Below are 27,919 nucleotides of genomic sequence, written 5' to 3' on the forward strand. Positions count from 1 at the left end.
ACCAGTCACAAACTGAGTAGAATGTCTGAGCTTGTGTCCGGTTAAGGTTTCTGTACATTTTCCGAAGGAAATCAGGGCACATTTGTGGGGCTTTCACAGTAAGCGCAATTCCACCTGTTTGTTTGTGACGTGTATACTCCGGAACATCATCTTGTTCATTCTCATGAAGTGGCTCCCCTTCTTTGCGTTCCTCTACACATTCCAACCTATCCAACTCAGCTTCTGGGGCAAAGGTGTTCCAAGCATCTTCAACAGGTCCGTTTTTTACAAAGTCATCCAAGACTTGTTCCACAATTTTGTTGTGTTGTTCGAACTTCTTTTGGTTGCTGGTAACAATTGCAGACACTGCTTGGATTGCTTCTTCTCCTGGTAAGCTCACACAGGCGCCTTTGTAAAAATCCTGGTGTGTTGGGAACCTTACAGTTTTCAGTGATGACTCTGAACGGTGGGGGAGGTACAGTTTAAGCAGTCTGCCGTAGTAGTTCTCAGGGTCCTTCTTCTCTGAGAAGCGTGCGTACCTGATGATTGCAGGCTTCCCTCTCGTGCGTTTTTGAATCATTCCCATTTCATTCAATAGGCTGGCACGCTTGCTGTCTTCCTTTTGCTTGCCATCTTCCTTCTGCTTGCCATAGACAACCCTGTAATGGGATGCAAAGTCTGCCAGACACATGGACTCAAACTCTGGTGTTTCAGGTCTGGCTCTGTATTTGTCGACAAAACTCGTCATCCACACATTAAGAGAATCGGCTGGTTTGTTCTGCAATGCACTGAGCGGGAGACTCATTTTCAGTGCGTTGTCACCAGTTGGCAGAAAAACAACCTCACGTGAGCAAGACTTCATTTTCAGGCTGCACGTACGGGCCACAGACTCCTGGGCGCTGACCTCTCTGTGTTTTGAATAAGCCTGAAGAACCTCTTTCATTTCTTCTCGTTCTGTCGCTGTTTCTGGGCTCATTTCTTTGACTATTGTTTTGAGATAGTCACTCAGCTCCCGTTCTGGCTTGGATATGTAGGACAACATGTACATGATGCAACCATACTCATCAAGAATGTACTGGATGTCCATGTTGGCGTTCCAGGCCGTCAGCAAATGTGGATTATAGTTGTTCACCCAGCAGTCCTTGACATCACGCTTCATTAGAATCACGCTTGAGGAGGTCAATGCCTGAATGTAGGAGTTGTACTGATTCAAAGTCATATCACACTGTGCCAGTAGCTGTGACATGTCTTCAAGCTGCACTTTTGGGTTATTAAGCAAATCCCAGACTGGTTTCAGTTTGTTTTTGGCTGCTTGTGGTTTCATTGCACAATCTCCTTGTTCTTCTGGCATCGGGTAAGTTATCCTCGTTTTTCTAATAGGTGGCTTTGGAAATCCAAATCTGCATACTCTGTTACCTTTCTTGCATGATTTTGAATGAGATCTGCTGTGCATTTGAAGTTCTGTTACAAATCTGTGAAGTAAGGCCTGTTTGGCTTCATCAGGCAGCTGGCATGAGATGTTATGATCTATAAAGGCACACACCTTGTCATCACTGTCTTGTCCAAATATAGGAGCTCCTGCTACCCAACAGAGACAATGTATATGAGGGCTCCCTCTCGCCTGAAATTCAACCCGGTAAAAGTAATCGATAACTTCACCAATTGGCTGTGCAGGACCCAACAGCAGCTCTCGCATCAGAGCATCAACCCGTTTGTCAAACATGCGCATGGTGGTCACTGGGTTGCCTCGAAGAATGTCACACTTTTCAGCCCAGTCTAGCCCCGCAAAATCCACCTTTTGACCTTGTTGTGCCTTTATTGCCGTTATTACCTCTGGCCATCTGAATTCTGCAGCAGAGAAGGTAAGAAAAAATGTTGGCTTACCCAATTGTCTGACCATGGCTAGCAAATTCTTCAGATTTTTATCCCAGTAAGCTGGACTCCCTCTCAGTGGTTGCATGAACCTTGTGGCATCTCGGTTTCGCACCAACCTCTCAACCTCACACTTGTCCTGTAGCAGCTTGTTGGATATTTTCCGTCCATCCCTGGTATTGGGTTTTCCTTTTTGCTTAACTGGATGGACATGCTGCTTTTGGCCATGTGTGTTTCTGTGACAAACTGCGCAAAGAAGAGGTAGCTTGTGTCTCTTGCAAAACGAGTATCAACACAAAAAAGCCTTGCATTGAAATACATGCTCGGGGACAGTTTGACTTGTCTTGCCTGGTCCAATGTATTCTGTCCAGTAGGGAACTGAACAGGGAAAGCCATTGCCTCAAGCCTAGGAACTTTAAAGAAGCTGACAGGTGTGTTTCCTTGTGCAGGTGCAATGCTGAATATTCCATCACCGTGTGTCAGTGCTTCCTCTCCAAGGTCAGATGGCTGCAAACAACTGTCTAGGCCAATTCCAGGTCTTAGTGTATCCTTCTCATCCTCTGCATTGGGAGGTTGTTGGTCATGGCCTTCCTGTTGCTCAGAAGCAGCCGGTAAACATGCAGACTGTACCTCTGATGGATCACAATTTTCGATGCGTTCAAGTATCTCCATCATTTCAGTTTCGTCACAACTGTCGAGTTCCATCCCATCATCATTATCATCATCATCAGCGATTGTCTCATCCACTCTAATTGAAATGTCACTGTAGTCGGGGTGTGTGTCAATGAGTTTTGACAGACCTGCTACTACATTTCCCATGTTGACATAATGAAACAGCTGGTGGCCTTTGTAAGTCAGACGTCTTTTCAGCTTGACTCTGTGTAACTGGGATTTGCTGTGCGATCTTGGTAGAGTATTGACCGTGGTTTCCACCTCGGATGGCACACACACTACAGCGCCATGTATAGCTGCCTGTCGACCTTTGGGAAGTGTGATGATCTTGGCAAATGGCAGTATTTTGGCCAAAAGTTGTCTTTCCAGCACATTCAAATCGCAGAGCTCTGGGGGAATGGGCGCCAGCTCCATGTTGTTAGCTACAGCGATGGATGATTTGTGTCCTGCTTTTAAATGTAAATCACAGTTGTGACAAATCCATTCTTTGGTCCTTTCATCTGGTACGGTGCATTGTTCAGGTCCTTGACAGTGATTGTTGCACACATGGACATATTTCCCTGTCAAACAGGCAGCAACAATGTGTAGATTCTTCTTGTAATTGCTGTGAATGCAATGTTTCACTTGGTTAGGGAAAAGGGTGCGATGACACATCGTGCACACAAATGTTGGCCCAGCTTTAATGCATTCATGGAAAGTGGATATAGCTGTCTGCATTAGGCTGTTGTCCACTGGTTGACTGCATTCCCGCATGACACGAGTCCATCGTCTGTATTTCATTCTTATTTTGAAGGCACATTGCATCTTATGGGTTATGCGAAAATCTGCTTGAGTTTGACACTTCATTTTCATGTAACTCATGCAATGTTGCAAGTGACGTTTTCTGAAAGCAGGATCATTATGATATTTTCTGGTGATGTATTGCTTCTGCTTCAACTTGAAATCGACATTTGTGGCATATTTTCTGGTGATGTATTGCTTCTTCTTCAAGTTGTAATCTGCATTTGTCGCATATTTTCTGGTGGTGTACTGCTTCTGTTTCAAGTTGAAATCTGCATTTGTCGCATATTTTCTGGTGATGTATTGCTTCTGCTTCAAGTTGAAATTGGCATCTGTTGCATATTTGCGAATGATATATTGCTTCTGCTTCAACTTAAAATCAGCATCTGCTCTGTATCGGCTGGTGATGTATGTCCTTTTCTTATTGGTGACAGACATCTTTGTAGCCTTGAAATCACGCCTTCTTTCATTTCTGTGTCTTGTCTTCAGTTTTTGTCGTCTCTGTGCATTTAATTTGGACAATGCCTTACTGTCCTTCCATATGCCCTGTGAGGATTTCGCATCAACTGACCGTGGAGAATGCTTGCTGGCTGGGAATCCAGTGTGTGTTACATCTTTGGTCATCTGTGTCACTTTGTTCTCCACATGCTTTGCATTATGTGGTTTGTCAGATTGCACCAGTGGGGACAGCAAACCATCTGACAGACGTCTTGCACGATGAAATGAGACTGGCATGAAGTCATACTGCAGTCCATCAATAGGGCCTCTGGTGTCTGTAAGGAGCAATTCATACAACTTATAAATCCTTGCCCCCATATCACTCAAATGTGTAAAAGTGATCATAACAGCTTTTCCTTTTCCAGTCATATTTGTCAGTGTTGACTCTGAGGGACACTTCTTCCATTGTCAAGTGTTGATGCTGATAGACATTTCTTTGTTTTAGCTGTTTTATTGTTGAGCCATACAAGCTGTTGCCCTTCTTCAGTATTTGATCAAGATCACCCTTTCTCACATCATCAAGCTCACTGTGGTATGCCAAAAATGTCAGAGCCATGCATGTACACTGTTTGTTCCTTAACCTTCCATAGCCATGATGACCCTGATGAAATGATGCCTGCACAGAAATCTCACTTGGTACACATGGTTCTTGCATGCCATGGTTTTCAGAAGTGCCCATCACACTGTCACTGTGCTCTTGAACTTGACACTGAGTTGAACATGAAAATGACACCACAGGTTCACTATGTACCTCCTGGGCACATTCACTGTCACAAACCTCCATATCCACTATGCTGCTGTGGGGCTCCGGATCCAATTTAGTCCAGCGTATCTTTGCAGCTTTAGATCTCTTTCCTTTAGATGGCATGATGATATTTGTGGAAGGAGCTATAATTCTCCTCAGAGCTTTGTTCGAAGAGCTATAATTCCCCTCAGAGTTGTGTTGGAGGAGGAGCTATAATTCGCCTCAGAGCTTTGTGGGAGGAGCTATAACTCCCCTCTGAGCTGTGTGGGAGGAGCAATAATGCTATAATTCCCCTCAGAGCTGTGTGGGAGGAGATACAATTCCACTTAGTGTTGTGTGGGAGGAGCTATAATTCCCCTTAGAGCTGTGTGGGAGAAGCTATATTTCCCCTCAGAGCTGTGTGAGAGAAGCTACATTTCCCATCAGAGTTGTGTGGGAGAAGCTATAATTCCCCTCAGAGCTGTTTAAAAGGAGCTATAATTCCCCTCACAGCGGTGTGGAAGAAACTATAATTCCTCTCAGAGTTGTGTGGGAGGAGCTCTAATTCTCCTCAGCTGTGTGGGAGGAGCTATAATGCTAAGCTGTAATTCCCCTCAGAGCTGTGTAGGAGGAGCTATAATTCCCCTCACAGCGGTGTGGGAGAAACTATAATTCCCCTCAGAGTTGTGTGGGAGGAGCTATAATGCTAAGCTATAATGCTATAATTCCCCTTTGAGCTGTGTGGGAGGAGCTATAATTCCCCTCAAAGCTGTATTGGAGGAGCTATAACTTCCCTCCAAGCTGTGTGGGAGGAGCTATAATGCTATAATTGTCCTTAGAGCTGTGTGAGAGGAGCTATAATTCCCCTCAGAGCTTTGTGATTTTTGTTTTTTCAAAAATGATTTTGTTTTTTTGTTTTTTCAAAAATGATTTTTTTAAATGATTTTTTTTTTCAAAAATGATTTTTTTTTTTAATTTTTTTTTTTCAAAAGTAATTTTTTTTTCAAAAATATTTTTTTTTTTTTACATGGGGCGGTCATAATGTTTTGGCTGATCATGGGGTGGTCATAATGTTTTGGCTGATCATGGGGTTGTCAGCTTTTGTCACCTCCCACTCTAGTTTTGAACATTTCACCATTCATTCCTATGGGACCAATTTTGCCGCAAAAACGACGATATTTCGTGGACCATTCCGCGAAACGTTCCACAAAGTAATAGCACACCAATCGGGAAAAATCCGCACGTTTCGGTATATTACTTGTCTCTGTAGTGTGGAAAATGTGGGAGGAGTCTACAAGCATTATCAAGTCTAGCAGATGAAGTCACATGCATTTGGGGTGTCTCAGCATCTTGTGTTTACAACCACTGTTTCCTAGCAACATTTCCTTTTGAACATTTTGCCATTCATTCCTATGGGACCAATTTCGCTGCAAAAACGACGATATTTCGTGGACCATTCGGCGAAACGTTCCACAAAGTGATAGCACACCAATCGGGAACAATCCGCACGTTTTGGTATATTACTTGTCTCTGTAGTGTAAAAACTGTGGGAGGAGTTAGGGTGGTAAATTTGGCTATAATAATAAGAACTAGAAAAGGTACAATTTCTGGGGAAATTGTGAAAGTGTTCTTGCCTCTACAACTGGAGTGGGCGGAGTAACTGGGTGGGGTGGAGTGGCTTGAGTAACTGTGAAAAGTGTTAAAAAGCTTAATATTTTAAAAAGTATAAATAGTAGTAAAAAAGTTCCATCATTCGCTGAAAGAGCTGAACATTTTTTTCAAAAGTAATTTTTTTTTTTCAAAAGTAATTTTTTTTTTTCAAAAGGTAATTTTTTTTTTCAAAGGTAATTTTTTTTTTTCAAAAATAATTTTTTTTTTCGAAATTATTATTTTTTTTAAAGTAATTTTTTTTTCAAAAATAATTTTTTTCTTCAAATATATTTTTTTTTCAAAAATATTTTTTTTTTCAAAAATATTTTTTTTCTTCAAAAATATTTTTTTTTTCAAAAATATTTTTTTTTTTTCAAAAATGATTTTTTTTTTTTCAAAAATTATTTTTTTACTTTTTTCAAAAATTATTTTTTTTACATGGGGCGGTCATAATGTTTTGGCTGATCATGGGGTGGTCATAATGTTTTGGCTGATCATGGGGTTGTCAGCTTTTGTCACTTCCCACTCTAGTTTTGAACATTTCGCCATTCATTCCTATGGGACCAATTTCGCCGCAAAAACGTCATTTCGTGGACCATTCGGCAAAACATTCCACAAAGTAATAACACACCAATCGGGAACAATCCGCTCGTTTCGGTATATTATTTGTCTCTGTAGTGTGAAAACTGTGGGAGGAGTCTACAAGCATTATCAAGTCTAGCAGATGAAGTCACATGCATTTGGGGTGTCTCAGCATCTTGTGTTTACAACCACTGTTTCCTAGCAACGCTCATGCCCTGTTTATGCTTCCCAAATACTGCTTCATCAAAACTGCCCCATCAGAATTACCCCATCAAAACTGCCCCATCATATTCCTCTATTATAAATCAGTACATGGTGTGTCTGTCCCCTCCCCCGGGCTCTGTAATCAGCTGAGATGCTCCAGCCACCTCCCCCCTGTGTATAACAGAAGCTTTGGTAACCATGGCAACAAAACAAACACTAACAGTACACTCTGATTAATGGCTAAAATTTCCTGAAATGACCTCTAAACAAATGGCCGTATTTTAAAAACTATACATCCTACAGCGAAGATCTTTATATTGTGAGAATCACAAGACCCAGACCTAGATTTTGATGTATAGTATGTCTCTGAAATATTAAAAATGAAGGCACAGTCGCAGTTTAGAAATTGCCCTTCAAATTTGGAGGGGGCTAGAGTGTAGTTTCAATGAATGTCAATGGACGGCGTGAGTTGCAAACAAATGGTCATATTGTGAAAACTATCAGGACTATGGCTTAGCCGTGGACATGTTTAGTGGCAGCAGGGATAGCTGAACGTTTTGATATAAGATTTGTGTAGGTGGGCTTGAAAATGAGGGAGTGGCGGCAGTTTAGAAATCATGTTCTGATTTTCCAGCTTTTGTCATCTCCCACTCTAGTTTCCCCATTCATTCCTATGGGACCAATTTCGCTGCAAAAACGACGATATTTCATTTTTTTTTAAATGAATTATTTTTTTTCAAAAATGAATTAGTTTTTTTCAAAAATGATTTTTTTTTTCAAAAATGAATTTTTTTTTTCAAAAATTAATTATTTTTTTTCAAAAATATTTTTTTTTAATGGGGCGGTCATAATGTTTTGGCTGATCATGGGGTTGTCAGCTTTTGTCACCTCCCACTCTAGTTTTGAACATTTCGTCATTCATTCCTATGGGACCAATTTCGTCGCAAAAACGATGATATTTCGTGAACCATTCGGCGAAACGTTCCAGAAAGTAATAGCACACCAATTAAATGACATTGATTCCGGATTCACACTGGTATATTTCAGCTTTTCACAAAGTTCCACAAGGTAATAGCACACCAATTAAATGACATTGAACATTTCCCCATTCATTCCTATGGGACCAATATTGCCGCAAAAACTACGATATTTCGTGAACCATTCGGGGAAACGTTCCACAAAGTAATAGCACACCAATCGGGGACAATCTGCACGTTTCGGTATATTACTCTGTAGTGTAAAAACTGTGGGAGGAGTCTACAAGCATTATCAAGTCTAGCAGATGAAGTCACATGCATTTGGGGTGTCTCAGCATCTTGTGTTTACAACCACTGTTTCCTAGCAACGCTCATGCCCTTTTTATGCTTCACAAATACTGCTCCATACACAGTACACAGGACCATGATAGATGTAGTAACTATGCAGTAATTCAAATGGCCGTATTTTAAAAACTATAAATCCTACAGCGAAGATCTTTATATTGTGAGAATCACAAGACCCAGACCTAGATTTTGATGTATAGTATGTCTCTGAAATATTAAAAATGGAGGCATGGTCGCAGTTTAGAAATTGCCCTTCAAATTTGAAGGGGCTAGAGTGTAGTTTCAATGAATGTCAATGGACGGCGTGAGTTGCAAACAAATGGTCATATTGTGAAAACTATCAGGACTATGGCTTAGCCGTGGACATGTTTAGTGGCAGCAGGGATAGCTGAACGTTTTGATATAAGATTTGTGTAGGTGGGCTTGAAAATGAGGGAGTGGCGGCAGTTTAGAAATCATGTTCTGATTTTTCAGCTTTTGTCACCTCCCACTCTAGTTTCCCCATTCATTCCTATGGGACCAATTTCGCAGCAAAAACGACGATATTTCGTGAACCATTCGGCGAAACGTTCCACAAAATAATAGCACACCATTCGGGAACAATCCACATGTTTCGGTATATTACTTGTCTATGTAGTGTAAAAACTGTGGGAGGAGTTAGGGTGGTAAATTTGTATACAATAATAAGAATAATAAGAACTAGAAAAGGTACAATTTCTGGGGAAATTGTGAAAGTGTTCTTGCCTCTACAACTGGAGTGGGCGGAGTAACTGGATGGAGTGGCTTGAGTAACTGTGAAAAGTGTTAAAAAGCTTAATATTTTAAAAAGTATAAATAGTAGTAAAAAAGTTGAAGTCCCATCATTAGCTGAAAGAGCTGAACATTTTTTTCAAAAGTTTTTTTTTTTTTTCAAAAATGAATTATTTTTTTTCAAAAATGATTTTTTTTTCAAAAATGAATTATTTTTTTCAAAAATGAATTTTTTTTTTTTTAAACGAATTTTTTTTTTTCAAAAATAATTTATTTTTCAAAAACTGCCATCAAAACTGCCCCATCAGAATTGTCCCATCAAAACTGCCCCATCATATTGCCACCATCAAAACTGCCCCATCAGAATTGCCCCATCAAAACTGCCCCATCAGAATTGCCCCATCAAAACTGCCCCATCATATTGCCACCATCAAAACTGCCCCATCAGAATTGCCCTATCAAAACAGCCCCATCATATTGCCACTTTCAAAACTGCCCCATCAGAATTGCCCCATCATATTGCCACCATCAAAACTGCCACATCAGAATTGCCCTTTAAGAACTGCCCCATCATATTGCCACCATCAAAACTGCCCCATCAGAATTGCCCCACCAAAACTGCCCCATCATATTGCCACCATCAAAACTGCCCCATCATAATTGCCCCATCAAAACTGCCCAATCAGAATTACCCCATCAAAACTGCCCCATCATATTCCTCTATTATAAATCAGTACATGGTGTGTCTGTCCCCTCCCCCGGGCTCTGTAATCAGAGCTGAGATGCTCCAGCCACCTCCCCCCCTGTGTATAACAGAAGCTTTGGTAACCATGGCAACAAAACAAACACAGTACACTCTGATTAATGGCTAAAATTTCCTGAAATGACCTCTAAACAAAAAGCTTTTTCCCAAAAACTATAAATCCTACAGTGAAGATCTTTATATTGTGAGAATCACAAGACCCAGACCTAGATTTTGATGTATAGTATGTCTCTGAAATATTAAAAATAGAGGCATGGTCGCAGTTTAGAAATTGCCCTTCAAATTTGAAGGGGCTAGAGTGTAGTTTCAATGAATGTCAATGGACGGTGTGAGTTGCAAACAAATGGTCATATTGTGAAAACTATCAGGACTATGGCTTAGCCGTGGACATGTTTAGTGGCAGCAGGGATAGCTGAACGTTTTGATATAAGATTTGTGTAGGTGGGCTTGAAAATGAGGGAGTGGCGGCAGTTTAGAAATCATGTTCTGATTTTTCACCTTTTGTCACCTCCCACTCTAGTTTCCCCATTCATTCCTATGGGACCAATTTCGCCACAAAAACTACGATATTTCGTGAACCATTCGGCAAAACGTTCCACAAAATAATAGCACACCATTCGGGAATAGGGATGAGCCGAACACCCCCCTGTTCGGTTCGCACCAGAACATGCGAACAGGAAAAAAGTTCGTTCGAACATGCGAACACCGTTAAAGTCTATGGGACACGAACATGAATAATCAAAAGTGCTAATTTTCAAGGCTTATATGCAAGTTATTGTCATAAAAAGTGTTTGGGGACCTGGGTCCTGCCCCAGGGGACATGGATCAATGCAAAAAAAAGTTTTAAAAACGGCCGTTTTTTCAGGAGCAGTGATTTTAATAATGCTTAAAGTCAAACAATAAAAGTGTAATATCCCTTTAAATTTCGTACCTGGGGGGTGTCTATAGTGTGCCTGTAAAGGGGCGCATGTTTCCTGTGTTTAGAACAGTCTGACAGCAAAATTACATTTTGAAGGAAAAAACTCATTTAAAACTACCCGCGGCTATTGCATTGCCGACAATACACATAGAAGTTCATTGATAAAAACGGCATGGGAATTCCCCAAAGGGGAACCCCGAACCAAAATTAAAAAAAAAAAAATGACGTGGGGTTCCCCCTAAATTCCATACCAGACCCTTCAGGTCTGGTATGGATTTTAAGGGGAACCCCGCGCCAAAAAAAAAAAAAAAAACGGCGTGGGGTCCCCCCAAAAATCCATACCAGACCCTTATCCGAGCACGCAACCTGGCAGGCCGCAGGAAAAGAGGGGGGGACAAGAGTGCAGCCCCCCCTCCCTCCTGAACCGTACCAGGCCACATGCCCTCAACATTGGGAGGGTGCTTTGGGGTAGCCCCCCAAAACACCTTGTCCCCATGTTGATGAGGACAAGGGCCTCATCCCCACAACCCTGGCCGGTGGTTGTGGGGGTCTGCGGGCGGGGGGCTTATCGGAATCTGGAAGCCCCCTTTAACAAGGTGACCCCCAGATCCCGGCCCCCCCCCTGTGTGAAATGGTAAGGGGGTACATAAGTACCCCTACCATTTCACGAAAAAAGTGTCAAAAATGTTAAAAATGACAAGAGACAGTTTTTGACAATTCCTTTATTTAAATGCTTCTTCTTTCTTCTATCTTGCTTCATCTTCTGGTTCTTCTGGCTCTTCTGGTTCTTCTGGTTCTTCCTCCGGCGTTCTCGTCCAGCATCTCCTCCGCGGCGTCTTCTGTCTTCTTCTCCTCGGGCCGCTCCGCACCCATGGCATGGGGGGGGGAGGCTCCCGCTCTTCTCTTCTTCTTTTCTTCTTTTCTTCTTTTCTTCTTTTTGCTGTCAGACTGTTCTAAACACAGGAAACATGCGCCCCTTTACAGGCACACTATAGACACCCCCCAGGTACGAAATTTAAAGGGATATTACACTTTTATTGATTGACTTTAAGTATTATTAAAATCACTGCTCCTGAAAAAACGGCCGTTTTTAAAACTTTTTTTTGCATTGATCCATGTCCCCTGGGGCAGGACCCAGGTCCCCAAACACTTTTTATGACAATAACTTGCATATTAGCCTTTAAAATTAGCACTTTTGATTTCTCCCATAGACTTTTAAAGGGTGTTCCGCGGCATTCGAATTTGCCGCGAACACCCCAAATTGTTCGCTGTTCGGTGAACTTGCGAACAGCCAATGTTCGAGTCGAACATGAGTTCGACTCGAACTCGAAGCTCATCCCTATTCGGGAACAATCCGCACGTTTTGGTATATTACTTGTCTATGTAGTGTAAAAATTGTGGGGAGGAGTTAGGGTGGTAAATTTGGCTATAATAATAAGAATAACTAGAAAAGCTACAATTTCTGGGGAAATTGTGAAAGTGTTCTTGCCTCTACAACTGGAGTGGGCGGAGTAACTGGGTGGGGTGGAGTGGCTTGAGTAACTGTGAAAAGTGTTAAAAAGCTTAATATTTTAAAAAGTATAAATAGTAGTAAAAAAGTTCCATCATTCGCTGAAAGAGCTGAACATTTTTTTCAAAGTAATTTTTTTTCAAAAATGAATTTTTTTTAATCAAAAATGATTTTTTTTTCTTCAAAAATGATTTTTTATTTTAAAAATAATTTTTTTTTTCAAAAAATTTTTTTTTTTTTTCAAAAATATTTTTTTTTTTCAAAAATATTTTTTTTTTCATGGGGCGGTCATAATGTTTCGGCTGATCATGGGGTTGTCAGCTTTTGTCACCTCCCACTCTAGTTTTGAACATTTCACCATTCATTCCTTATGGGACCAATTTCACCGCAAAAACGATGATATTTCGTGAACCATTCGGCGAAACGTTCCACAAAGTAATAGCACACCAATTAAATGACATTGAGGCCGGATTCACACTGGTATTTTTCAGATTTTCACAAAGTTCCACAAGGTAATAGGACACCAATTAAATGACATTGAACATTTCGCCATTCATTCCTATGGGACCAATTTCGCCGCAAAAACAACGATATTCCGTGAACCATTCGGCGAATGTGTAAAAACTGTGGGAGGAGTTAGGGTGCTAAATTATCAGCATTATCAAGCCTCGCAGATGAAGGTATGGCCACATGCATTTGGGGGGTTTCAGCATCTTGTGTTTACAACCACTGTTTCCTAGCAACGCTCATGTACTGTTTATGCTTCACACCCACTGCTCAATACACAACACAATGTAATTTCTACACAATACAATTCCTATCAAAACTGCCCCATCATATTGCCACCATCAAAACTGCCCCATCATAATTGCCCCATTAAAACTGCCCCATCAGAATTGCCCTATCAAAACTGCCCCATCATATTCCTCTATTATAAATCAGTACATGGTGTGTCTGTCCCCTCCCCGGGGCTCTGTAATCAGAGCTGAGATGCTCCAGCCACCTCCCCCCTGTGTATAACAGAAGCTTTGGTAACCATGGCAACAAAACAAACACAGTACACTCTGATTAATGGCTAAAATTTTCTGAAATGACCTCTAAACAAAAAGCTTTTTCTCAAAAACTATAAATCCTACAGCGAAGATCTTTATATTGTGAGAATCACAAGACCCAGACCTAGATTTTGATACATAGTATGTCTCTGAAATATTAAAAATGAAGGCACGGTCGCAGTTTAGAAATTGCCCTTCAAATTTGAAGGGGCTAGAGTGTAGTTTCAATGAATGTCAATGGACGGCATGAGTAGCAAACAAATGGTCATATTGTGAAAACTATCAGGACTATGGCTTAGCCGTGGACATGTTTAGTGGCAGCAGGGATAGCTGAACGTTTTGATATAAGATTTGTGTAGGTGGGCTTAAAAATGAGGGAGTGGCGGCAGTTTAGAAATCATGTTCTGATTTTCCAGCTTTTGCCATCTCCCACTCTAGTTTCCCCATTCATTCCTATGGGACCAATTTCGCCGCAAAAACTACGATATTTCGGGAACCATTCGGCGAAACGTTCCACAAAGTAATAGCACACCATTCGGGAACAATCCGCACGTTTTGGTATATTACTTGTCTATGTAGTGTAAAAACTGTGGGAGTAGTTAGGGTGGTAAATTTGGCTATAATAATAAGAATAACTAGAAAAGGTACAATTTCTGGGGAAATTGTGAAAGTGTTCTTGCCTCTACAACTGGAGTGGGCGGAGTAACTGGGTGGGGTGGAGTGGCTTGAGTAACTGTGAAAAGTGTTAAAAAGCTTAATATTTTAAAAAGTATAAATAGTAGTAAAAAAGTTCCATCATTCGCTGAAAGAGCTGAACATTTTTTTCAAAAGTAATTTTTTTTTTCAAAAATGAATTTTTTTTAATCAAAAATGATTTTTTTTTCTTCAAAAATGATTTTTTTTTTCAAAGGTAATTTTTTTTTTCAAAGGTAATTTTTTTTTTCAAAGGTAATTTTTTTTTTCAAAAATGAATTTTTTTATTTCAAAAATAATTTTTTTTTCGAAATTATTATTTTTTTTAAAGTAATTTTTTTTTCAAAAATAATTTTTTTTTTTTTAAAAATAATTTTTTTTTTTTCAAAAATATTTTTTTTTTTCAAATATATTTTTTTTTCAAAAATAATTTTTTTTTTAAAAGAAATTTTTTTTTCAAAAATATTTTTTTTTTCAAAAATAATTTTTTTTTTTTCAAAAATATTTTTTTTTTTCAAAAATTATTTTTTTACTTTTTTCAAAAATTTTTTTTTTTTTTCAAAAATATTTTTTTTTTTTACATGGGGCGGTCATAATGTTTTGGCTGATCATGGGGTGGTCATAATGTTTTGGCTGATCATGGGGTTGTCAGCTTTTGTCACTTCTCACTCTAGTTTTGAACATTTCGCCATTCATTCCTATGGGACCAATTTCGCCGCAAAAACGTCATTTCGTGGACCATTCGGCAAAACATTCCACAAAGTAATAACACACCAATCGGGAACAATCCGCACGTTTCGGTATATTATTTGTCTCTGTAGTGTGAAAACTGTGGGAGGAGTCTACAAGCATTATCAAGTCTAGCAGATGAAGTCACGTGCATTTGGAGTGTCTCAGCATCTTGTGTTTACAACCACTGTTTCCTAGCAACGCTCATGCCCTGTTTATGCTTCCCAAATGCTGCTTCATCAAAACTGCCCCATCAGAATTACCCCATCAAAACTGCCCCATCATATTCCTCTATTATAAATCAGTACATGGTGTGTCTGTCCCCTCCCCCGGGCTCTGTAATCAGCTGAGATGCTCCAGCCACCTTCCCCCCCTGTGTATAACAGAAGGTTTGGTAACCATGGCAACAAAACAAACACTAACAGTACACTCTGATTAATGGCTAAAATTTCCTGAAATGACCTCTAAACAAATGGCCGTATTTTAAAAACTATACATCCTACAGCGAAGATCTTTATATTGTGAGAATCACAAGACCCAGACCTAGATTTTGATGTATAGTATGTCTCTGAAATATTAAAAATGAAGGCACAGTCGCAGTTTAGAAATTGCCCTTCAAATTTGGAGGGGGCTAGAGTGTAGTTTCAATGAATGTCAATGGACGGCGTGAGTTGCAAACAAATGGTCATATTGTGAAAACTATCAGGACTATGGCTTAGCCGTGGACATGTTTAGTGGCAGCAGGGATAGCTGAACATTTTGATATAAGATTTGTGTAGGTGGGCTTGAAAATGTGGGAGTGGCGGCAGTTTAGAAATCATGTTCTGATTTTCCAGCTTTTGTCATCTCCCACTCTAGTTTCCCCATTCATTCCTATGGGACCAATTTCGCCGCAAAAACGACGATATTTCGTGAACCATTCGGCGAAACGTTTCACAAAGTAATAGCACACCATTCGGGAACAATCCGCACGTTTCGGTATATTACTTGTCTATGTAGTGTAAAAACTGTGGGAGGAGTTAGGGTGGTAAATTTGGCTATAATAATAAGAATAATATATATGTGAGATAACAGTAAGTGGTCTTGCTATGCAAGAACACTTAACTAGAAAAGGTACAATTTCTGGGGAAATTGTGAAAAGTGTTCTTGCCTCTACATCTGGAGTGAGCGGAGTAACTGGGGGGAGTGCCTGGAGTAACTGTTGTGTGGTTGGAGTAACTGTGGAAAGGTTGAACTGGGCAGATGGGCAGAGTAACTGTGTGGAGTGTTTGTAGTGAGTAAAGATAGTAAACATTACACTAACCAATTGATTGATCAAATTTAAAAAGTGCACAAGTGCTAATGATGTAGAAGGTAGAAATATCGGTAAATGACTTTGTCGGACACAGACTTAAGGGTTACCAGGATTTATTCCGCCCCAGCCAAAGCATAGCACCTGACGGACTCGCGTCCCAAAATCAAGTGTGTCAAAAACAGTTTACACAGTGTACATATAATTTCAATATATTGCATCACAAGCGAACTGGCGGTATATTTCCGTTATACATTAACATTAACATTAACATTTTGAACAGTCAACTTTTTGAACTTTTTGGATACAAGGCAATTCATTAAAGCATATACTTTAAACCCTTACAAATTTTCAGTTTCTCTGCAGTTTTGCTCCTTGCTGTTTCTTTGTCTTACTAATCAGCAAGCAGGCTATAGCACAGGAAGGAGAGGGTGAGTGTGATGAGGACAGTGTGATAGGGCGAGCTGACGTGCTGCATCTACCGTCTGTAGGACGGGTGATCGTTTTAGCCAGCCGGCTTCTTATGCTTATTTGAATCTGCTACACTGTAAGTGTTATTTTAATTCTTTTAATAAACCTCAAAACCAGGATTACGCTATGTTGTTTCCCTCTCTTTTCCCGGGGTACCCCTCAATGAGAACAACCCCCCAGCTAGGAGTCTTTTATTAATCTCCATGATAAGAGTGATTTCCTGTGACTTGGTGGACTAGTGGTATCATCACCCTTTGGCTGTATGAAGTGGCATGTCGTTTCCTAGAAGCCCATCCAATGAAAGGCCCTGACCGGGTTAAGGTCGCAAGCCCCCTTGTGCTTGCCGTTTGGTAAGCGCGCATTTTATTTTCAGCTACCACCGTGGTGCGGTGGAGGAATTTTTTCTATTTTACATTTCCTGCTTTAAAAAAATGGGGTCTGAGCCTATGTATTTTCACAACATTTATTTGGACTTTATTCACTGTGTTAGGACTGTCCAGTGAACACTTATTGATTTAGGTTTCAAGAACTGTGTTAGTTATTTAATTTGGGTTCTAACCAATTAGTCCTATTCAACACTGGTACTAGTATTTACTCCTATTTACAGCGCTGCTATATTTGTTATATTGTTGTATTAGTGTGTGTATCTCACATAGAGTGGCTGCTTTTGTTATTATGTAGTTTTTTTTAATTTTTTTTCACTAAGTTATTTTCATCACTATTTTGGTTATCCCCTATTTGGTCATTCACAATATTTCACGAACAGGTACCCTTTTTGGGTGCACTACAGCGCGGTATTCCTCTTACTATTATGATGAGGACAGATGTCTGTGATGGATGGGGGGGAGTAAGTGAGTTCAGTGTCTAACAAGTACACCGAACATGAAATATAGAGAATGATGTTTAGCTAATTGTAAATGGTCCCACATAACTATGGCCACGTAAACTGACCCTCATTGCCACTTTATCTGTTTGATGACCACTGTCTCACAACCACTGTTTCCTGGCAACACTCATGCCCTGTTTATGCAGGCTCTAAGCGTGTTCACAACCACTGCTCAAAACACAATACACAGGATAATGGTAGCTGTAATAACTGTGCAGTACTCCTGACTGGAGACACTGCTGCACCCTGGAGATGTAAATGTGATCCAACAGTGTGTTTTTTTCTGTGGTGGCTGCCCAGACCAGTTGAGTATATCCTCTTGAGTGAAGAAGGTCAGATATTGGCTTCTTTTCTCTGCACAGAAAATCTTCATTGAAATCTCCACAGAGTATTATAGGTTGGCAATCCATTATTTCCAAAGATTCCAAGAGGCCCAGCAGGTTAGTAAGGAATTGGCCAATACTGTAATCCGGTGGCCTGTAAACGACAGCGATCAAAGCTTGTACAGGGGACTCCAGTTTGACAACCAAGAACTCCAAGTCAGTCACATTGTGATGATACTGCTTTTCATAGGCCTTGAAATGGTTTCTGACATACAAGGCGACACCTCCGCCACTTTTACTTGCAATGTCAGGAAGGTTTGTGTACGAGAGGTGTCTGTTGCGTTTGAACAGGTTGTAGCCCTCCAGCTGGAGACTTTCAGCAACAGAAGAGCCTGAGAGATGAGTTTCAGTGAAACATAAAACATCTCCAAGTGTCAACTCATGGTGAGATTTGATATCTTCAATGTGAGCTGGTAATCCTTCCGTGTTGTGATGGATAATTGTTAATGTTTGCTGTTTGTCTGTTGTCTGTAGAAACTTTAAGAGGGGCATAACACTTTCCAGTGATGCATTCTTCATTGAATCCAGGGAAGCTGTGATTTCAGGATCAGCAAAGATCTTCTTCTCATCAAAGTCGGTTATGTACAGTCCTTGTAGTGTAGTCGTTCTACTCAGAGCAACATAGGCCATTCCCGGTTGGAAGACCCGTTTCAATGAGACCACTGCCGACTGTATCGACATCCCCTGACACTTATGAATCGTACATCCAAAAGCCAACTTCAGGGGGAACTGCCTGCGAACAACTCCTTTCTGTCTCAGGTTTTCCTCTACCCTTTCTATGTACACCAAGTTGTCAGCATCACAAGACGACTTGTTACGGTATCTCTGTCCTGCATTTGGATTGTCCAGCACAAGCCCAAGCTTGTTTACCGTAGTAGCACCATTCTCAGTCTGGATGATTATTCTTGCAATCTTGCCAAATGTCCCGTTAACAAGCCCGTCTTCTACATCAATGTTTCTTGTGATCATGATACGGGCACCTTCAGCTGCTTGCAGTGTGTCAATCAGATTGTCTTTGTGTCCTTTGAAAGGTTGGTGTTGCCTCAGCATCACTCCTGTTTTAGGGTCTTTTCTGTAATCGTCGGCATCTATGTTGGTGACGTTTGAATGGAGAACAGACACAGTTGCAGCATTATGTTTGTGAACCTCTTTGTTGGTGGCAAATATGTGTAGCACGTCATTAGGGCAGTGGGTGGGATCTGTAAAAGCCTGAGCAAGCAGAGCTTTGTCATCATTGCTTAAGGTGCCAGTCTTCTGCTTGACTCTGATTCTATTCAAAAGCTCAGCAAATGAAATGTCTTCCTTCTGTCGCATGATCTCTGTCAGCGTGATCATCTGAAAGTTGTCTTTCCAGACGTCATTGGTATTTTCCTCAAACACGCAGAGTGGCTTACTTTTTCCCAGCGGGGGGACCTGGTAAAAGTCTCCCACTGCTAGTACTGACATACCACCAAAAGGTTTCTTACTGCCTTTGATTTGCTGTAATCTCCAGTTGATGTAGGCAAACAGGGGCTTTGAAATCATTGACACCTCGTCAATAACAATGATCTCCGCATTTGACAGCTGTGCCCTCACTTCATCTATTAGATTTCCAAGTCCTTGGTAGGGTGGCTTCAAGCTTCTTGGCAACTTCAGCAGAGAATGCAATGTGTTGCCTGAAATGTTGAAAGCTGCTGTTCCTGTAAATGCAGTTAGTAAAACGCTGGGCATGGATATGTCTGCTTCCTCACGTAGTCTGGTAAGTTTACAGAGTATCTTTGTCGCCTCAGCATAGATGCACTTTATCAGGTGTGATTTGCCTGTCCCTGCACCACCAGTGACAAAGTAATAGAATGGGTCAGGATTTAGGCCACGCACACGGTTAGTGCACCAGTCACAAACTGAGTAGAATGTCTGAGCTTGTGTCCGGTTAAGGTTTCTGTACATTTTCCGAAGGAAATCAGGGCACATTTGTGGGGCTTTCACAGTAAGCGCAATTCCACCTGTTTGTTTGTGACGTGTATACTCCGGAACATCATCTTGTTCATTCTCATGAAGTGGCTCCCCTTCTTTGCGTTCCTCTACACATTCCAACCTATCCAACTCAGCTTCTGGGGCAAAGGTGTTCCAAGCATCTTCAACAGGTCCGTTTTTTACAAAGTCATCCAAGACTTGTTCCACAATTTTGTTGTGTTGTTCGAACTTCTTTTGGTTGCTGGTAACAATTGCAGACACTGCTTGGATTGCTTCTTCTCCTGGTAAGCTCACACAGGCGCCTTTGTAAAAATCCTGGTGTGTTGGGAACCTTACAGTTTTCAGTGATGACTCTGAACGGTGGGGGAGGTACAGTTTAAGCAGTCTGCCGTAGTAGTTCTCAGGGTCCTTCTTCTCTGAGAAGCGTGCGTACCTGATGATTGCAGGCTTCCCTCTCGTGCGTTTTTGAATCATTCCCATTTCATTCAATAGGCTGGCACGCTTGCTGTCTTCCTTTTGCTTGCCATCTTCCTTCTGCTTGCCATAGACAACCCTGTAATGGGATGCAAAGTCTGCCAGACACATGGACTCAAACTCTGGTGTTTCAGGTCTGGCTCTGTATTTGTCGACAAAACTCGTCATCCACACATTAAGAGAATCGGCTGGTTTGTTCTGCAATGCACTGAGCGGGAGACTCATTTTCAGTGCGTTGTCACCAGTTGGCAGAAAAACAACCTCACGTGAGCAAGACTTCATTTTCAGGCTGCACGTACGGGCCACAGACTCCTGGGCGCTGACCTCTCTGTGTTTTGAATAAGCCTGAAGAACCTCTTTCATTTCTTCTCGTTCTGTCGCTGTTTCTGGGCTCATTTCTTTGACTATTGTTTTGAGATAGTCACTCAGCTCCCGTTCTGGCTTGGATATGTAGGACAACATGTACATGATGCAACCATACTCATCAAGAATGTACTGGATGTCCATGTTGGCGTTCCAGGCCGTCAGCAAATGTGGATTATAGTTGTTCACCCAGCAGTCCTTGACATCACGCTTCATTAGAATCACGCTTGAGGAGGTCAATGCCTGAATGTAGGAGTTGTACTGATTCAAAGTCATATCACACTGTGCCAGTAGCTGTGACATGTCTTCAAGCTGCACTTTTGGGTTATTAAGCAAATCCCAGACTGGTTTCAGTTTGTTTTTGGCTGCTTGTGGTTTCATTGCACAATCTCCTTGTTCTTCTGGCATCGGGTAAGTTATCCTCGTTTTTCTAATAGGTGGCTTTGGAAATCCAAATCTGCATACTCTGTTACCTTTCTTGCATGATTTTGAATGAGATCTGCTGTGCATTTGAAGTTCTGTTACAAATCTGTGAAGTAAGGCCTGTTTGGCTTCATCAGGCAGCTGGCATGAGATGTTATGATCTATAAAGGCACACACCTTGTCATCACTGTCTTGTCCAAATATAGGAGCTCCTGCTACCCAACAGAGACAATGTATATGAGGGCTCCCTCTCGCCTGAAATTCAACCCGGTAAAAGTAATCGATAACTTCACCAATTGGCTGTGCAGGACCCAACAGCAGCTCTCGCATCAGAGCATCAACCCGTTTGTCAAACATGCGCATGGTGGTCACTGGGTTGCCTCGAAGAATGTCACACTTTTCAGCCCAGTCTAGCCCCGCAAAATCCACCTTTTGACCTTGTTGTGCCTTTATTGCCGTTATTACCTCTGGCCATCTGAATTCTGCAGCAGAGAAGGTAAGAAAAAATGTTGGCTTACCCAATTGTCTGACCATGGCTAGCAAATTCTTCAGATTTTTATCCCAGTAAGCTGGACTCCCTCTCAGTGGTTGCATGAACCTTGTGGCATCTCGGTTTCGCACCAACCTCTCAACCTCACACTTGTCCTGTAGCAGCTTGTTGGATATTTTCCGTCCATCCCTGGTATTGGGTTTTCCTTTTTGCTTAACTGGATGGACATGCTGCTTTTGGCCATGTGTGTTTCTGTGACAAACTGCGCAAAGAAGAGGTAGCTTGTGTCTCTTGCAAAACGAGTATCAACACAAAAAAGCCTTGCATTGAAATACATGCTCGGGGACAGTTTGACTTGTCTTGCCTGGTCCAATGTATTCTGTCCAGTAGGGAACTGAACAGGGAAAGCCATTGCCTCAAGCCTAGGAACTTTAAAGAAGCTGACAGGTGTGTTTCCTTGTGCAGGTGCAATGCTGAATATTCCATCACCGTGTGTCAGTGCTTCCTCTCCAAGGTCAGATGGCTGCAAACAACTGTCTAGGCCAATTCCAGGTCTTAGTGTATCCTTCTCATCCTCTGCATTGGGAGGTTGTTGGTCATGGCCTTCCTGTTGCTCAGAAGCAGCCGGTAAACATGCAGACTGTACCTCTGATGGATCACAATTTTCGATGCGTTCAAGTATCTCCATCATTTCAGTTTCGTCACAACTGTCGAGTTCCATCCCATCATCATTATCATCATCATCAGCGATTGTCTCATCCACTCTAATTGAAATGTCACTGTAGTCGGGGTGTGTGTCAATGAGTTTTGACAGACCTGCTACTACATTTCCCATGTTGACATAATGAAACAGCTGGTGGCCTTTGTAAGTCAGACGTCTTTTCAGCTTGACTCTGTGTAACTGGGATTTGCTGTGCGATCTTGGTAGAGTATTGACCGTGGTTTCCACCTCGGATGGCACACACACTACAGCGCCATGTATAGCTGCCTGTCGACCTTTGGGAAGTGTGATGATCTTGGCAAATGGCAGTATTTTGGCCAAAAGTTGTCTTTCCAGCACATTCAAATCGCAGAGCTCTGGGGGAATGGGCGCCAGCTCCATGTTGTTAGCTACAGCGATGGATGATTTGTGTCCTGCTTTTAAATGTAAATCACAGTTGTGACAAATCCATTCTTTGGTCCTTTCATCTGGTACGGTGCATTGTTCAGGTCCTTGACAGTGATTGTTGCACACATGGACATATTTCCCTGTCAAACAGGCAGCAACAATGTGTAGATTCTTCTTGTAATTGCTGTGAATGCAATGTTTCACTTGGTTAGGGAAAAGGGTGCGATGACACATCGTGCACACAAATGTTGGCCCAGCTTTAATGCATTCATGGAAAGTGGATATAGCTGTCTGCATTAGGCTGTTGTCCACTGGTTGACTGCATTCCCGCATGACACGAGTCCATCGTCTGTATTTCATTCTTATTTTGAAGGCACATTGCATCTTATGGGTTATGCGAAAATCTGCTTGAGTTTGACGCTTCATTTTCATGTAACTCATGCAATGTTGCAAGTGACGTTTTCTGAAAGCAGGATCATTATGATATTTTCTGGTGATGTATTGCTTCTGCTTCAACTTGAAATCGACATTTGTGGCATATTTTCTGGTGATGTATTGCTTCTTCTTCAAGTTGTAATCTGCATTTGTCGCATATTTTCTGGTGGTGTACTGCTTCTGTTTCAAGTTGAAATCTGCATTTGTCGCATATTTTCTGGTGATGTATTGCTTCTGCTTCAAGTTGAAATTGGCATCTGTTGCATATTTGCGAATGATATATTGCTTCTGCTTCAACTTAAAATCAGCATCTGCTCTGTATCGGCTGGTGATGTATGTCCTTTTCTTATTGGTGACAGACATCTTTGTAGCCTTGAAATCACGCCTTCTTTCATTTCTGTGTCTTGTCTTCAGTTTTTGTCGTCTCTGTGCATTTAATTTGGACAATGCCTTACTGTCCTTCCATATGCCCTGTGAGGATTTCGCATCAACTGACCGTGGAGAATGCTTGCTGGCTGGGAATCCAGTGTGTGTTACATCTTTGGTCATCTGTGTCACTTTGTTCTCCACATGCTTTGCATTATGTGGTTTGTCAGATTGCACCAGTGGGGACAGCAAACCATCTGACAGACGTCTTGCACGATGAAATGAGACTGGCATGAAGTCATACTGCAGTCCATCAATAGGGCCTCTGGTGTCTGTAAGGAGCAATTCATACAACTTATAAATCCTTGCCCCCATATCACTCAAATGTGTAAAAGTGATCATAACAGCTTTTCCTTTTCCAGTGGCAGGAAGTCCATCCTTATTTCGACTATGAGAATCAAACAGTCCATATCTCCCAGACTTGTCTCTGAACAATGCAATGCAATATGGCACTACTATAAAAAGTGCATGTGTAACATCTGCATTGAGGCACTGAAGTCTTGTGGAGAGGTCAACAAACTAACCTTGGTTGTCACCGTCTACCGTGTCTCTCATACATCCCGATAACACTGGAGATTTAACAACGTTATACTCATATTTGTCAGTGTTGACTCTGAGGGGCACTTCTTCCATTGTCAAGTGTTGATGCTGATAGACATTTCTTTGTTTTAGCTGTTTTATTGTTGAGCCATACAAGCTGTTGCCCTTCTTCAGTATTTGATCAAGATCACCCTTTCTCACATCATCAAGCTCACTGTGGTATGCCAAAAATGTCAGAGCCATGCATGTACACTGTTTGTTCCTTAACCTTCCATAGCCATGATGACCCTGATGAAATGATGCCTGCACAGAAATCTCACTTGGTACACATGGTTCTTGCATGCCATGGTTTTCAGAAGTGCCCATCACACTGTCACTGTGCTCTTGAACTTGACACTGAGTTGAACATGAAAATGACACCACAGGTTCACTATGTACCTCCTGGGCACATTCACTGTCACAAACCTCCATATCCACTATGCTGCTGTGGGGCTCCGGATCCAGTTTAGTCCAGCGTATCTTTGCAGCTTTAGATCTCTTTCCTTTAGATGGCATGATGATATTTGTGGAAGGAGCTATAATTCTCCTCAGAGCTTTGTTCGAAGAGCTATAATTCCCCTCAGAGTTGTGTTGGAGGAGGAGCTATAATTCGCCTCAGAGTTGTGTTGGAGGAGGAGCTATAATTCGCCTCAGAGCTGTGTGGGAGGAGCTATAACTCCCCTCTGAGCTGTGTGGGAGGAGCAATAATGCTATAATTCCCCTCAGAGCTGTGTGGGAGGAGATACAATTCCCCTTAGTGTTGTGTGGGAGGAGCTATATTTCCCCTCAGAGCTGTGTGGGAGAAGCTACATTTCCCATCAGAGTTGTGTGGGAGAAGCTATAATTCCCCTCAGAGCTGTTTAAAAGGAGCTATAATTCCCCTCACAGCGGTGTGGAAGAAACTATAATTCCTCTCAGAGTTGTGTGGGAGGAGCTCTAATTCTCCTCAGCTGTGTGGGAGGAGCTATAATGCTAAGCTGTAATTCCCCTCAGAGCTGTGTAGGAGGAGCTATAATTCCCCTCACAGCGGTGTGGGAGAAACTATAATTCCCCTCAGAGTTGTGTGGGAGGAGCTATAATGCTAAGCTATAATGCTATAATTCCCCTTTGAGCTGTGTGGGAGGAGCTATAATTCCCCTCAAAGCTGTATTGGAGGAGCTATAACTTCCCTCCAAGCTGTGTGGGAGGAGCTATAATGCTATAATTGTCCTTAGAGCTGTGTGAGAGGAGCTATAATTCCCCTCAGAGCTTTGTGATTTTTTTTTTCAAAAATGATTTTGTTTTTTTGTTTTTTCAAAAATGATTTTGTTTTTTTGTTTTTTCAAAAATGATTTTTTTAAATGATTTTTTTTTCAAAAATGAAATTTTTTTTTTCAAAAGTAATTTTTTTTTCAAAAATATATTTTTTTTTCAAACATATTTTTTTTTTCAAAAATTAATTTTTATTTTTTTCAAAAATATTTTTTTTTTACATGGGGCGGTCATAATGTTTTGGCTGATCATGGGGTGGTCATAATGTTTTGGCTGATCATGGGGTTGTCAGCTTTTGTCACCTCCCACTCTAGTTTTGAACATTTCGCCATTCATTCCTATGGGACCAATTTCGCCGCAAAAACGACGATATTTCGTGGACCATTCGGCGAAACGTTCCACAAAGTAATAGCACACCAATCGGGAAAAATCCGCATGTTTCGGTATATTACTTGTCTCTGCAGTGTAAAAACTGTGGGAGGAGTCTACAAGCATTATCAAGTCTAGCAGATGAAGTCACATGCATTTGGGGTGTCTCAGCATCTTGTGTTTACAACCACTGTTTCCTAGCAACGCTCATGCCCTGTTTATGCTTCCCAAATACTGCTTCATCAAAACTGCCCCATCAGAATTACCCCATCAAAACTGCCCCATCATATTCCTCTATTATAAATCAGTACATGGTGTGTCTGTCCCCTCCCCCGGGCTCTGTAATCAAAGCTGAGATGCTCCAGCCACCTCCCCCCCTGTGTATAACAGAAGCTTTGGTAACCATGGCAACAAAACAAACACTAACAGTACACTCTGATTAATGGCTAAAATTTCCTGAAATGACCTCTAAACAAATGGCCGTATTTTAAAAACTATACATCCTACAGCGAAGATCTTTATATTGTGAGAATCACAAGACCCAGACCTAGATTTTGATGTATAGTATGTCTCTGAAATATTAAAAATGAAGGCACGGTCGCAGTTTAGAAATTGCCCTTCAAATTTGGAGGGGGCTAGAGTGTAGTTTCAATGAATGTCAATGGACGGCATGAGTTACAAACAAATGGTCATATTGTGAAAACTATCAGGACTATGGCTTAGCCGTGGACATGTTTAGTGGCAGCAGGGATAGCTGAACGTTTTGATATAAGATTTGTGTAGGTGGGCTTGAAAATGAGGGAGTGGCGGCAGTTTAGAAATCATGTTCTGATTTTCCAGCTTTTGTCATCTCCCACTCTAGTTTCCCCATTCATTCCTATGGGACCAATTTCGCCGCAAAAACGACGATATTTCGTGAACCATTTGGCGAAACGTTCCACAAAGTAATAGCACACCATTTGGGAACAATCCGCACGTTTCGGTATATTACTTGTCTATGTAGTGTAAAAACTGTGGGAGGAGTTAGGGTGGTAAATTTGGCCATAATAATAAGAATAATATATATGTGAGATAACAGTAAGTGGTCTTGCTATGCAAGAACACTTAATAATAATATGTATGTGAGATAACAGTAAGTGGTCTTGCTATGCAAGAACACTTAATAAGAATAATAATAATATATATGTGAGATAACAGTAAGTGGTCTTGCTATGCAAGAACACTTAATAATAATATATATGTGAGATAACAGTAAGTGGTCTTGCTATGCAAGAACACTTAATAATAATATATATGTGAGATAACAGTAAGTGGTCTTGCTATGCAAGAACACTTAATAACATGATAGATATTGTTGCACATATTAGATAATGAACCATCAAAATACCCAATATATGAAAAAAACATGGTAAGAGACACAGTATAAAATGACATTAATAGTTATAGGATCGATTCAGACAATTAGACCCATGGTATACACATGATTGCTGTGGCATAGCATCAAATATACATGCTCGATGTGTTTCGTGGGTTGTTTCCACTTATCAGGAGCAGCTATACATTGGAGGTATCTATAATGAATTGAAATCATTTATCAATGGTAATTGATAAAAGGATAGGAAGAGAGGGAACACAAAAACTATGGTTCTAGCACTCTTACCTACGGGTAACTTGTATAGAATATGGATGGTAATGATAATGATGTGCCGGAGGTACTAGGAGGCAGAAAACAACCCTCCTGGGAGCTGAGGTGATGGCTGAGCAGGCAACAATAGGGCCAAGAGGATAGGAATAAGAGAACATCACCTGAGATGGATCGCCCTTCAACAAATATGTAGTGATAGGTATGAGCCCAGTGGGGTTTCTGTAGCGATAAATAAATGAGAAGTATTAGCATCAGAAAAACATATCAGCCGTTCTCTGTAATCTATGATTTCGTTCAACCGCCACTCCATATCACTCCCAAAGTTAGGGTCCCCTGTCAGCTTCACATACAACAGTCCCAGGCCACCTTAGCCAAAGACTTCCATTGGACTGTCATCCGCTATCCAAGGGTATGTTTGGGATACATGCCACCGGAGGGCTCTGTAGCTCTCATCCAGCCGCATCTCTGCCCAGACCAGCCTGCTTAATTCAGCTGTCTGCGCCTTGTGCATTTTTTCTCCCAAAAACAGCACCTGCAATCCATACTGTGACCAGTACCTTTCCTCGATGGAGGGGAGAACTTTTCCCTGGTGTCGCTGCTCACGGGCTAGTGCTTCCTTCCAGAGTTTGCAGCGAATAGAATCAAACCATCCCAGCAGGACCTGCTCTGATAC

This window comes from Aquarana catesbeiana, linkage group LG05 (genome assembly GCF_042186555.1).
Source record: "Aquarana catesbeiana isolate 2022-GZ linkage group LG05, ASM4218655v1, whole genome shotgun sequence".
NCBI classification, from domain to species: domain Eukaryota; kingdom Metazoa; phylum Chordata; class Amphibia; order Anura; family Ranidae; genus Aquarana; species Aquarana catesbeiana.